Genomic DNA, 10,488 nt, shown 5'->3' with positions numbered 1-10,488 from the left:
CCTCGCCATCCACACCTGGAACTAATTAACTTAATTAGGCCTTAATGAGCTACACTGGTCGGAATGCCTATTTTTACTTAATTATCCCCTAATGTGCTTGGCATGGAGGAGCGCAGGACCTGGAGCATGGCTTTGGCAGTGGGGTGGCAGCCAACTCTTCTCCTGCAGAAGAGACACTTAGGAGTGATGCCTGTCTCCCAGGAGCGAGCCTCGCAGAGCTCAGAGTCCCAGGAGAGGGGTGAGGCAGGGGCCATGGGGGCACGCCTGCAGGAATGATGCCCCCCTCCCAAGCCCATCATTCTGACTGCTGTGTCTGAGCTGGAGCTGAAGCCATACTTTGCTCCGCTGAGAGTGTAATGGCATGACCTGGCTAGCTTTTGCATTCATAGACTTCTGGCAGGGGAGGACAGAGGCTCAGAAAGGTGAGGGGCTTGCCTTAGGACACACAGCTAACTGGTGGTGATGGAAGTGAGTGGCTCCCAGACCCTCTGAAGGAGCATTTTAAGCCATGATGGGGTCCCATCCAGCCTCTCCTGAAGCAGGCCAGGTTAGAGTGGGCAGAAAATCACCTGGATGCTGGCCTCTGAGGTTCCCACGGCGGCACCTTGCACCCCTAGTTCGGCCTTGCCTCCGGAAAGCCAAGTTTGCCTAATCAACTTCTCTAGCTTTGGGGTGGGGCTAGGTGGTCTTGGCTCACTGGGCAGATATGGGGGAGGGATCAAGGGCAGGGTCCTTCCCTACTGGCCCCTGCCATGGCCTTGCTGGGCCTCTAGGTCATTGGCTCATTTGAATCCGAGTATCTGGGGCCGGAGAGGGACCTTGGCCCTTGTATAGGGGCAATGCCTCTCTATGCTAAAAAGATAAGTCAAATCTCTCTTTTGGGAACAGCCCTCTCTCTGGAACCCCAGACTTAAATTTGACTGCTTCCTTGGCACCATCAGCCATACACAGCCCCAGGAGTCCCAATCCTAAACAACCCAGAACCCTCGATTTCCAACTCACTGGCCTGCTTTCCCAGCATTCCTCTCCTCTGAAAACAGCCACACCACTTGCTCAAGTGTTTAACCCAGGAACTGAAGAGCTGCCCTTGAAAACCGTCCCTCACACCCCACGGCCGATCTGTCAAGAGTCCCATTTGTCCTGTCTCCAAATAACATCCCCAAATGCCATTCCTGCCACCTCGCAGCAAACACCCAGTCCTGGGACCATCATCTCCCATCTCGACAGCCCCTGCCTTGGTCTTCAGCCTCCACGACCCAGTCTCTGGGAAGCTGTCCCAGTGATTTAAAAAAAAAAAAAATCATTCTCCATTTCAAAACCCAGTGACTTCCCACCACACTTAGAATAAAGCCCATAAGCCCTAGCCCAACCTCCAGAGCCCGAGCCTGCCTCTCTAGTCCCACCTACCTCCTTTCCCTTCCCCTTCCCAGTCAAGTGGGCTGCCCTTTAGTGCCTCAGGGCCTTTGCACTGGCTGCTCCTTCTGGAATGCTCTTCTCCCTGACCTTTGGATCCCTCAGATCTTGGCTTTAGATCACTGCAGCCTTTTCTGGCCCCACAACCTATAGTCTTCCCCCAGGCCCTAGCACATCACCTTGGTAGAATCTTCTAATGTCACTAGCATCGGACAATGTTCTTGTTTTCCTGTCTCCCCCTGGCTAGAGTATAGGTTCCATGGGGGCAGGGACTTCTTCTGTCTTGGTCCTTACTGAACTCCAGCCTAGAACACCATGTGTCTGGCACACCGTAAGGACTTTGGGTTGAATTGATGTTGAGAGAATGCCTTGACCTTCCCACAAATGACCAGAGTCCTCAGCTCTTTCCTCGAGTTCCCCAGAGCACACCCAAACATCTCATGCCTGGGGCCTGAGTCTGTCTGGACTCTGAGGACATGAGCATCTGGAGGTGGTGACCCTCACCTCTGCCTGCCCATTGCTGCCCACCCCTGTCCCAGCAGCCAAGCCCAAGGTGGCTGGCCTCTAGTCAGCAATAAGTCAACATTTGCAGAGGAAGGAAATAGGGTAGGTAGGTTTATGGGGTCTCCCAGCTGTGGGTCCTATCTCAGGACTGAGGATGTGGCCAGGGCCTAAGTATGGACCTAGGACAACTAGCCCAAGTTAGGATAGGCTGCCTGTAGCTCTATCCAGCCCCGGTGTCCTAATCCTAACATGGATGACCCAGGGCCTCCCACCAGCCAGCATTCCCCACCTGTAAATATTAATATGTCCCTTGGCCTCCACCTCCCCTCCTGTGCTGGTCCTTACCTCCGTGGCTTGAAAAGCCCAGGGTTGCTAGGCCATTCTGGGCCAGGTGCTCAGGGTCCTCTGGCCACAGCCCCCCCACCTCCCCTGAGAGGTGGGTGTAGCTGCCCATCCTCCTAGTAGCCCTGGCCTCTTCTGGTGGAGCTTCATTGCAGTATCTCAGATTATGCCCCAGTCTTAATAGAAACAGGGCCGTGGGAAGGGGGGTTTAGTTTTGTTGTGACTATTGCCTGCAACTATGGCTATGTGCCAGACTTCTGCATGCCCACCCCACCTGTGTCCTGCCTAAAGGCCAAGGCCCCTGAGGAGATAGTTCTGACTGACGGTTCCCTTTGCCCCAGGCTGGATCCTCTGCCTTTCTGAACTGGAGAATCCCTGCTCAGAATCCTTCTATCTGGAAGGCCTGGGCTCTGGGGATCATTACAGACCTTTCCCATCTTATGGCAAAACCCCAACTGGATGGACCCTGCTGTCATCTGAGCCCCTCTGTAGATCTGGAGCCATGTGGTCAGGGCAGGGCAGACTTGCAGATGCCCTGTGTGAAGGGAGTCACTGACCTACAAGAACCAAGGCTGGTGTGTGGGACTTGGCACTGCCCTTTCCTGGGCCTTGCTGCCTTGGTTTACCCAACTAAGAGGTAGAGATATTGGTGCCATTTAGCAGGACATAGAAGGAGCCCTTGAGATGGAGGCATAAAGTGCCTTGTCAGCCCTGGCATTGGTGACCACACCTGAATTGCTGCTGAGGTGGGAGCAGGGAGTTGTGGGGTTTCAAATACCAAAGTAGCCTCTGAGATGGCCTGTGGTCCCAGCACTGCAGGCTGAGCAAGGGGGTGAGTGAGAACACGGTGGGGCCAGGGAATGGGCTCCCTCCCCTGCATCCGAGGCACCTTCATCTGTTTCATCTGTGCAGTGGGGATAATCCAGAAATGGGCAGGACACAAAGGGAAGGGACAGCCATGAGGTCATAACTTGGAGGGAGGAAAGATGGATGTCAAGTTCCTTGGGTCTCACCTCCCAGGGGGCTCTGGACAGTCCCAGGATATCTGACACTCCGGAGCATAGACTCTCTCCTTTGACAAAAAGAAATTGAAACCTGAGGGAGAGGGTCAGTCCAGGTCACCCAGGCAGGCAGGGACTAGGGTCACTAGGGGCTGCTTTCAGTTCCAAAAGCACCTCCTTGCAGGCCCCATAGCCTCGGTTTCCTCATCTGCACAATGGTGGCCCTAACTCCCATCTTTTCCTTTCTTTCCTTTCCCCCACACCCCTGAAAGCTGTGAGGTTCACCAAGGGGAAGTCTGTGGACAGACCCTCAGGGGCATCAGGCCCCTGCCTCCAAGCCTTGTGAAAGGTGTAGGGGGCCAGGAGCCTGGGGACCGCCTCAGCGACTCCAAAGGCAGCCCTGCCCCTCCTAGGGAAAGGAGCCCATGGCGGGGGCAGGAGTCCTCCCTGAGGCCGAGGGTGACATGACTGGGCTTGAGGAGTCTCTAGCTGTGTTGGGCTGGTCTCAGGGTCAGCACTGCCATGACTGGCTCCACCCACTCCCATGCCCTGAGCCTCACTTTCCCCACTAGTGCCATGAAGGTCATAGTGATCATCCCAGTCTCGCCAGTCTGTGGCCTCTCAGGGCCCCCGGGAAGGGCCAACAGGCCAGTGGGTATGAGACAGTGGCTCTTATGAGCAGCAAAGCCCTAAAAAGAGATAAGACCGCCTGTTAATGGTGGCATTTCAGGCAGAGGACTGAGGCAGAGGGATCCCCAGTGCTCAGGCCCCTACACTCAGTCATGCCAGCCAAGCCACAGCCCCTGCACGGGCCCTGGGGTGGGGTCGTGGGTGGCAATGCCTGTCCATGATGCAAATAGGCTCAGTCAGGGACTCCATCAGCCCAGAAACCTGCCTTTCTGGCCCCACTGACTCTTCTGTCCTAGGCTGTCACCTGCCTGTAGTCACCTTACACACACAGCAGCCCACCGCCCGCCCACCCACCTCCTTCTTGAGCAGAGACAGCTGCTACGGCCTCGGTGCTGGAACCAAAATTGAATGAGCGTTTTCACAATGTCGCCTCCCGCTGACAACTCCTAATTGCATGTTGAAGCCATGTGATGGAGCCCAAGTTACACTAATTATGTCATTACCCTAATTAAGTAAATACTGTACGTGCTAATTGGCTGAGATCTCTTGGGGGGGATGGGCACTGGCGTCCCCTGGGCTTTCACTTGGATGGGCCAGAGGTAACAACTGCAGGTGGAGGCCTCCCTCCCGGGGTCACCCAGTGGGGTTCAGGGAGGATCCAGGCCACAGCCCTAGACAGGTGCGCCCTGCTCCAGGGGAGGAAACAGAAGTGCTGACCAAGTGGTCAGAGAGCCAGGTCAAAGGCCTGCCTTGGGCCCCAACAGGCTGGGGGTCCTGAATAAGCCTTCTCCTCTTTCTTTCTTTCTTTTTTTTTTGAGACAGAGTCTCACTCTGTTGCACGGGCTAGAGTTCAGTGGCATTAGCCTAGCTCACAGCAACCTCAAACTCCTGGGCTCAAGCAGTCCTCCTGCCTTAGCCTTCCAACTGGCTGGGACTACAGGCATGTGCCACCATGCCTGGCTAATTTTTCCATTTTTTGTAGAGTCGGGGTGTTGCTCTTGCTCAAGCTTCTTCTCCCCTTTGCTGTCCTTCACCTCAGCCTATGGACTTTCAGCACAGGGGCACCAGAGGAACCCAGTGTCAGTCACCTACGGAAGCCAGTTATATGCCTGGCCTGAGGCAGCCAGAGGAAGAAAGGCTGCTGACTGAGCAAAGCTCCAGTTCCTGGGGACAGTGCCTGTGTAAACCAGGAAAAGAACAAACAGTGATGGCATTCCCAGGAAGGTGTGTGAGGTAGGATGCTCTGAGTAGATCTGGAGGGCTTCCTGGAGGAGGGGGACTTCACTTAAAGGGAGAGAAGAAATGAGAGCATCAGAGCTCAGGTCACCTTCAAAGTGTGATTTCTAAATGCCAAACTTCTTAGTCATGACTTTTCGGGCAGGAGTCAGGAGGGATAAGAGTACAGCCATCTGCAGGAAGGCCTCCAGATGGGACTCCAACCCATTTGGGGGCATAGGGGATGCAGAAAGAATGCCAGCCCTATGTCAGAGACCAGCACGTAAGCCCCAATGGGGCTGGAGTCCCCACCCTGCCCTCTCTGAGCAGATCAGCCGTGGACCAGCTGTCAGGTGGGGCTGATCCGTGCCCTGTCTTTGGCAGGGGTGTGGGGAGGGTCCCCAAGGCAGGAGTGTGAGACCTCGGTGCTGGGACTGAGGCCTCCAGCAGCTGGGTCTTTTCACACCACTGAGGGCCAAACAGCGCGCAGTCTGAGTGTGCCCAGGTGCCGCAGCGTGGCCATCCCTGCTCTCCCAGCTCCACCCGCCTGCCTCCACCATCTCCGCAGACATATGCTGCGGCTCCACACCCGGCAAACACCACATGCTCGCTTTCGTGTGACGGCGCCCTCCCTGCTCGCTGGCCCGCCTGCTTCCCAGGGCCACAGGCCCAGCACGGCCCCTACCCCCCACCCAGCCCTGGACCTTCCAACTCCCAGGGTGGCCTTGGCCAGTCCCCAGGTCTCAGGCCCCCCCTAGGTGACATCCACTCGTTTGTTGCCTGTTCTAGGCCTTCATTCATTCCACATAACATGATCTGGGCTCCCGAGGGCTGGCTCCAGAAACAGACAGATAGGAAACAATCCTTTCAAACGTCTGGAACTTACTCAAATGGCCCATGAAAAAAATTATGTATGTCTATAAACACATGCACAGCAGAGAGAGAGAGAGAGAGAGAGAGAGAGAGAGAAAGCAAATGTGGCCAAATATTCCCAATAGTTGAATATTACAATAGTGAATATACGCCCTAAATGGTATTACAGGTGTCTTTTGTATTATTCCTATTCTGGCAACTTTTCTATAAGTTTGAAATTATTTCTAAATAAAAAATAAAATAAAGGATGAGAAAGGATGGAAAGAAGGAAAGTCCTTTCCTTTCTTGGGGCTCCAGGCTACTGGAGGAGAGAGCTGGACCAGTGGCAGTGTCGATGTGGCCCTGCTGGGTGGGGCAGGAGGGCTTCCCTGAGGAGGTGACAGGAGCTGGGCTGGGCACCCACCTTTGACCCTTCTATGCAGGGTGGCACTTGGTGACTCTCTCCCACCCTCCCCATCACAGGGTTAGGCAAGCCCACGGCTCCCTCCCAAAAGAATGTGCTTTGGAACGTCTGTGAGGAGTCTCAGGTGGGGCAAGAAGGGGGACTTGCCTTGGTCGGAAGGTGTGGGGAGCAGCTGGAAGTTCTGTGCCTCTGAGCACAAGAGGAGACTGAACCAGCCCAGGGGCTGTGCACGGGATGAGTGAGGGATCGGCCAGCCCTGGTCCAGGCCACCCTGCCCTCCCTTCCCCCAGCACTCATGCAGACTCGCCCAAGCAGATTCCCCAGGCAGCGCCCTTGCCTGTCACAGCAGCACTTGGCAACAGGAGGGTAGCAGCAGGGAAGTGGCTTATTATTCCACCCGTCATTAGGTCTGCATTCGGCAGCCCGAGGACCATGGGGTGTGGAGTGGGAGGCTCTGCACCCGTTGGGCCCTCAGCCCTGGCCCTCCCCGTGCAGCCTCCTTCCCACTGCACCCCTCCCCATCCCCTGCCTTCCTACACCTCTCATCCTCACTCCTCCCCTTCCTCAGTGTGCCCACCAGCCTCCTTCCTTGGGGCCCCACGTGCTCGCTCCTAAGAGGGGGCTTCCCCTACCCAGGTCTCAGTCACAGGATAGGCCCCATCAGCCATCCCCTCCCCCCAAAAGCCACCAGCATCCTGATGTGTGCCTGTGTGTTCTGGGCTCTCAAAGAATGAAGGGGACCCCTGCCTGCCCTCACAGCCCGTCTCCTCTCCCCTCCACCTCAAGCTGCCACTTCAGAGCCTGGACTGCCCCAGAGCGGACCTGCCCCATGCTCAGGAGACCCTGTCTGGGATGCTCAGGGCTGGGGCACCCAGGGGTCAGCAGGAGCTGATTCCTCCATTCAGACACCTTTGTTCTCACGCCTTTGTCGCCTTGTGACTGGCCCCATCCTCCCAGCCAGTCCACCAGCCCAGCGCCTCATCCCACGCCTGGCTGGTCCCCTCTCCCTGCCATTCCCCCTCGTGCATGGCCTTCTGCCCTTTTAGGTCCTCTTGGCCTCCCCTGAGACCAGAGCCTGGCATGGGACAGGGGTGGGGCCCCTCTGCCCAGCCTGCCAGTCCGCTGGCCGCTGCCTGCCCCCTGCAGCCTGCAGCCTGCCAGCACAGCTCCCTCTCTTGCCCACGCCCCCTCGCCTGACCCGCACCTCCTTACCCCATCCCTACTCTCCCGCCCTGTAACAGCCTCTCCCCTCTGGCCCCATCACCTCCTCAGCCCCCTCCCCGTTTCCTCTCCCCTCCTTTCTTATCCCCTCAGTCCCTGGGTGTCAGGCTTTATCTCTGAGCAGGCAGGCACGTTGTCCTCCCCTCCCTTCTTCTCTTCTCTCTCATCCTCTCCCTTCTCTCTTCCCCCTCCAGCCTCCACTCCTTCGCCTGCTCACTCACCCTCTCCCTCTCCCGCTGCCCCCCTCTTTCTCCCCCACCTCTTTGTTTCAGCTGAGAACCGGCTCCTCGGGACAGTTCCCACACTGCAGTGCCTCTGGTGAGGAGACAGCGCCACCGAGGTGAGCTTGGGGGATCTGGGGACGCAGGCAAGGGGCAGCCGGAGCTGGGGAGCAGGCAGGTGGGGAGAGTGGGCAGCCTGGGCCGTGATGCTTCTCTGCCCTGGGTAGTGGGAGCAGCAGAGTGCCAACCTCAGGTGCCCGGTGGTCAGCAGGAGTGGAGGGCGGAGGAGCAGCCCGTTGACCGCGAGGGACAGGGCTGGCCAGGAACTGGCAAGCTCTGTCCCTGCCTCGATGCCTGGCTTCTGTGGGCAGCCCTGGACTGAGGAAGACCCTCAGGAGGACCCAACAGGGTGGGTGGAAGCTGGGCTGCCTGGAATAGCCCGCCCCTGAAGGCTGGAGTGTATGCCCAGTCCTGGAGTCCAGGGCTCTGAGCCCTGCCTCTGGCTGGGCTGCAGCTATGGGGTTGCCGAGTGGTGGCAGCAGCACTGTCCATAGGGCTGTGACCCTCACAAGTGCCTGTCCCTGAGTAGGGTGAGGGGGGTTGCTACTCAAAATGTGCTGGGACTGCTCCCACTGCCCAGGTGGGGGTCTGGGCAGAGGAGAGATCATCCTCCTGCCATAGGCTCCCAGGTTTCCCTCCAAGCTACTGACTTCCAGACCCAGAGAGTCACATGGGGGGCCGAGTGCCTCTCCCTCCCCTGGGGGTATTTGACCAGCTACCCCCCAGACAGCTTTACCCAGAGTTGCAAACAGTAGGGTTTCAGTCTATAGCCTAGATGGTCCTGCAGGCAGCTTCCTGGGACTGGTCTGGATAGGGAGAAATGGGGGATCTGTGGGTAGGGGCAGGGGGAGCAGGTGGAGACAGAGCCCTGGCTTCAGTGAGGCTGCGAGTATGATTTTTGGAGACAACCCAGAGCCACGAGGAGATTCTGAGACCCCAAAGCTGGGCAGGTGGGTGGAAGGGAACTGAAGGGCAGAAGCCAGTACCGGGGCCCCGCCCCCTTCTCAGCTGGAGATAGGGAGAGGTATGCTGCTCACATCTCCCCAGAGAGGTGAGCAGGGTGGCTCTGCTAGCTACCCAAGGAGGGGCAGGAGTGGCTGGGAGTGTGGGGACACTGGGAAGGACCTTCCCAATGGGGTACATTCTGAGGGGCCAGCCTCTGGCTGTCTGGTCAGGGCAGGGCCAGGTCCTACAGATCCCTGGACCCCCAGGAAGCCGGTGGTGGACCAGATCATGGTGGGTAGTGGTTCCATGAGGCAGAGCTGCTAAGGGCAGTGGCCCCTCTAGGACTGGGTAGATGGAGCACTTGTTTCCAGGGGCCATCTCTCTCTCGTCCTCTTCCTTGGCCAAAACTTCCTCATCTGAGCAGGGCAGCAGCACCCACCCACCCCTCGCCATGGAGCAACATGTACAGAGAGGTTGAATCAGAACTGTGGGCATGAGCTGGTGCTGTGCAGAGGGTCCACCCCCAGCCCACCCCCTCCAGCCACTACATCTGGCCTGAGGCAGGAGAAGTGGAGTAGGGGGGAGAAAGCCTCAGGACCAGCTCCAGTGGTTACCTGGGGAGGGTTTGACTCACAGACCTCCCTATCTTGGGGAGAAAGACCATTCCTTCCAGGCTGAGCACAGCTCACAACAGCTCCATCTCTCACACGGCAGCCTGCCTTGGTCATTGGCTTCTCCACCACCCAGGGCATATCAGTGTCCCCCATCCCTACACAACTCCTCTCATCTCCTAGCACACCCGAAATCCTCTCACCTAGCTAGGGATTCCAGCCTGGGGTCAAGCTACTCTTCCCCAGTCTGGACCAGTCTGGGCCTCGTCATGTTCCTCACCATGATCCAGACCCAAAAGGAGACAGGTTACCCTGCCCAGGTTTCTGAGACAGGGGACTCTTCTCTAGGCTGGGGCAGCTTATTCCGGCTCCAGCTGATCCCCCATTAGCTCCATGACCTCCCAGGGCACCATGCACCCTACTGGCCAATAAAGACTCAAATACCAGCCCCTGCTAGTGCTAGTCCAATGGCAGAGGGCAGCAGGTTGCTCATTCAGCTTATGAGCACCAAGGTCCCACTGGCGCTAACCCTGGCCCTGCCCTGGACAAAGGGGACCTCCCTGAGCCGAGAGCTTCCTGAGATTCTCCTCTGAAAAGGCTAATACGTCTCCCTTCTTTCCCTCCCTTCCTGAACCCCCTGCTTGCACAGAGCTTTCCCACATAGATCTACCTGCCACTGACAGTTCCCCAAAGAGGTGAGCAAGACAAGGATGTTGTCCCCATTAGACAGGGGAGAAAATGGAGGCATTGTAAGGCCAGGATAAGGACCAAGGACCTGACTCCCACTCCTTCCAGGCCACTTAACTGCCACCCTGGTGAGAGCCTCATGAGAGTGGGGGTCCCTATGCCCACCAAAGTGTCCACTAGCTCCCCAGCCTCTCTGCCCTGCAAATCCTCAAGGACCTCATGGCATTCTCAGGGACAGAGGGACTCAGTTACTTCCAGGAGTGTTTGAGCCAGGACTTCCAGCCCTGGTTCCAAAGCGGGCATCTGCAGTGTTCCCTGGGCTGGCTGAAGGTTGGGGGGCTGAGGATGCAGAGGAACAGGCA

This window comes from Propithecus coquereli, unplaced genomic scaffold, assembly GCF_000956105.1.
Source record: "Propithecus coquereli isolate 6110/MARCELLA unplaced genomic scaffold, Pcoq_1.0 Scaffold1, whole genome shotgun sequence".
Lineage (NCBI taxonomy): Eukaryota > Metazoa > Chordata > Mammalia > Primates > Indriidae > Propithecus > Propithecus coquereli.
Note: the sequence above shows the minus strand (reverse complement) of the source record.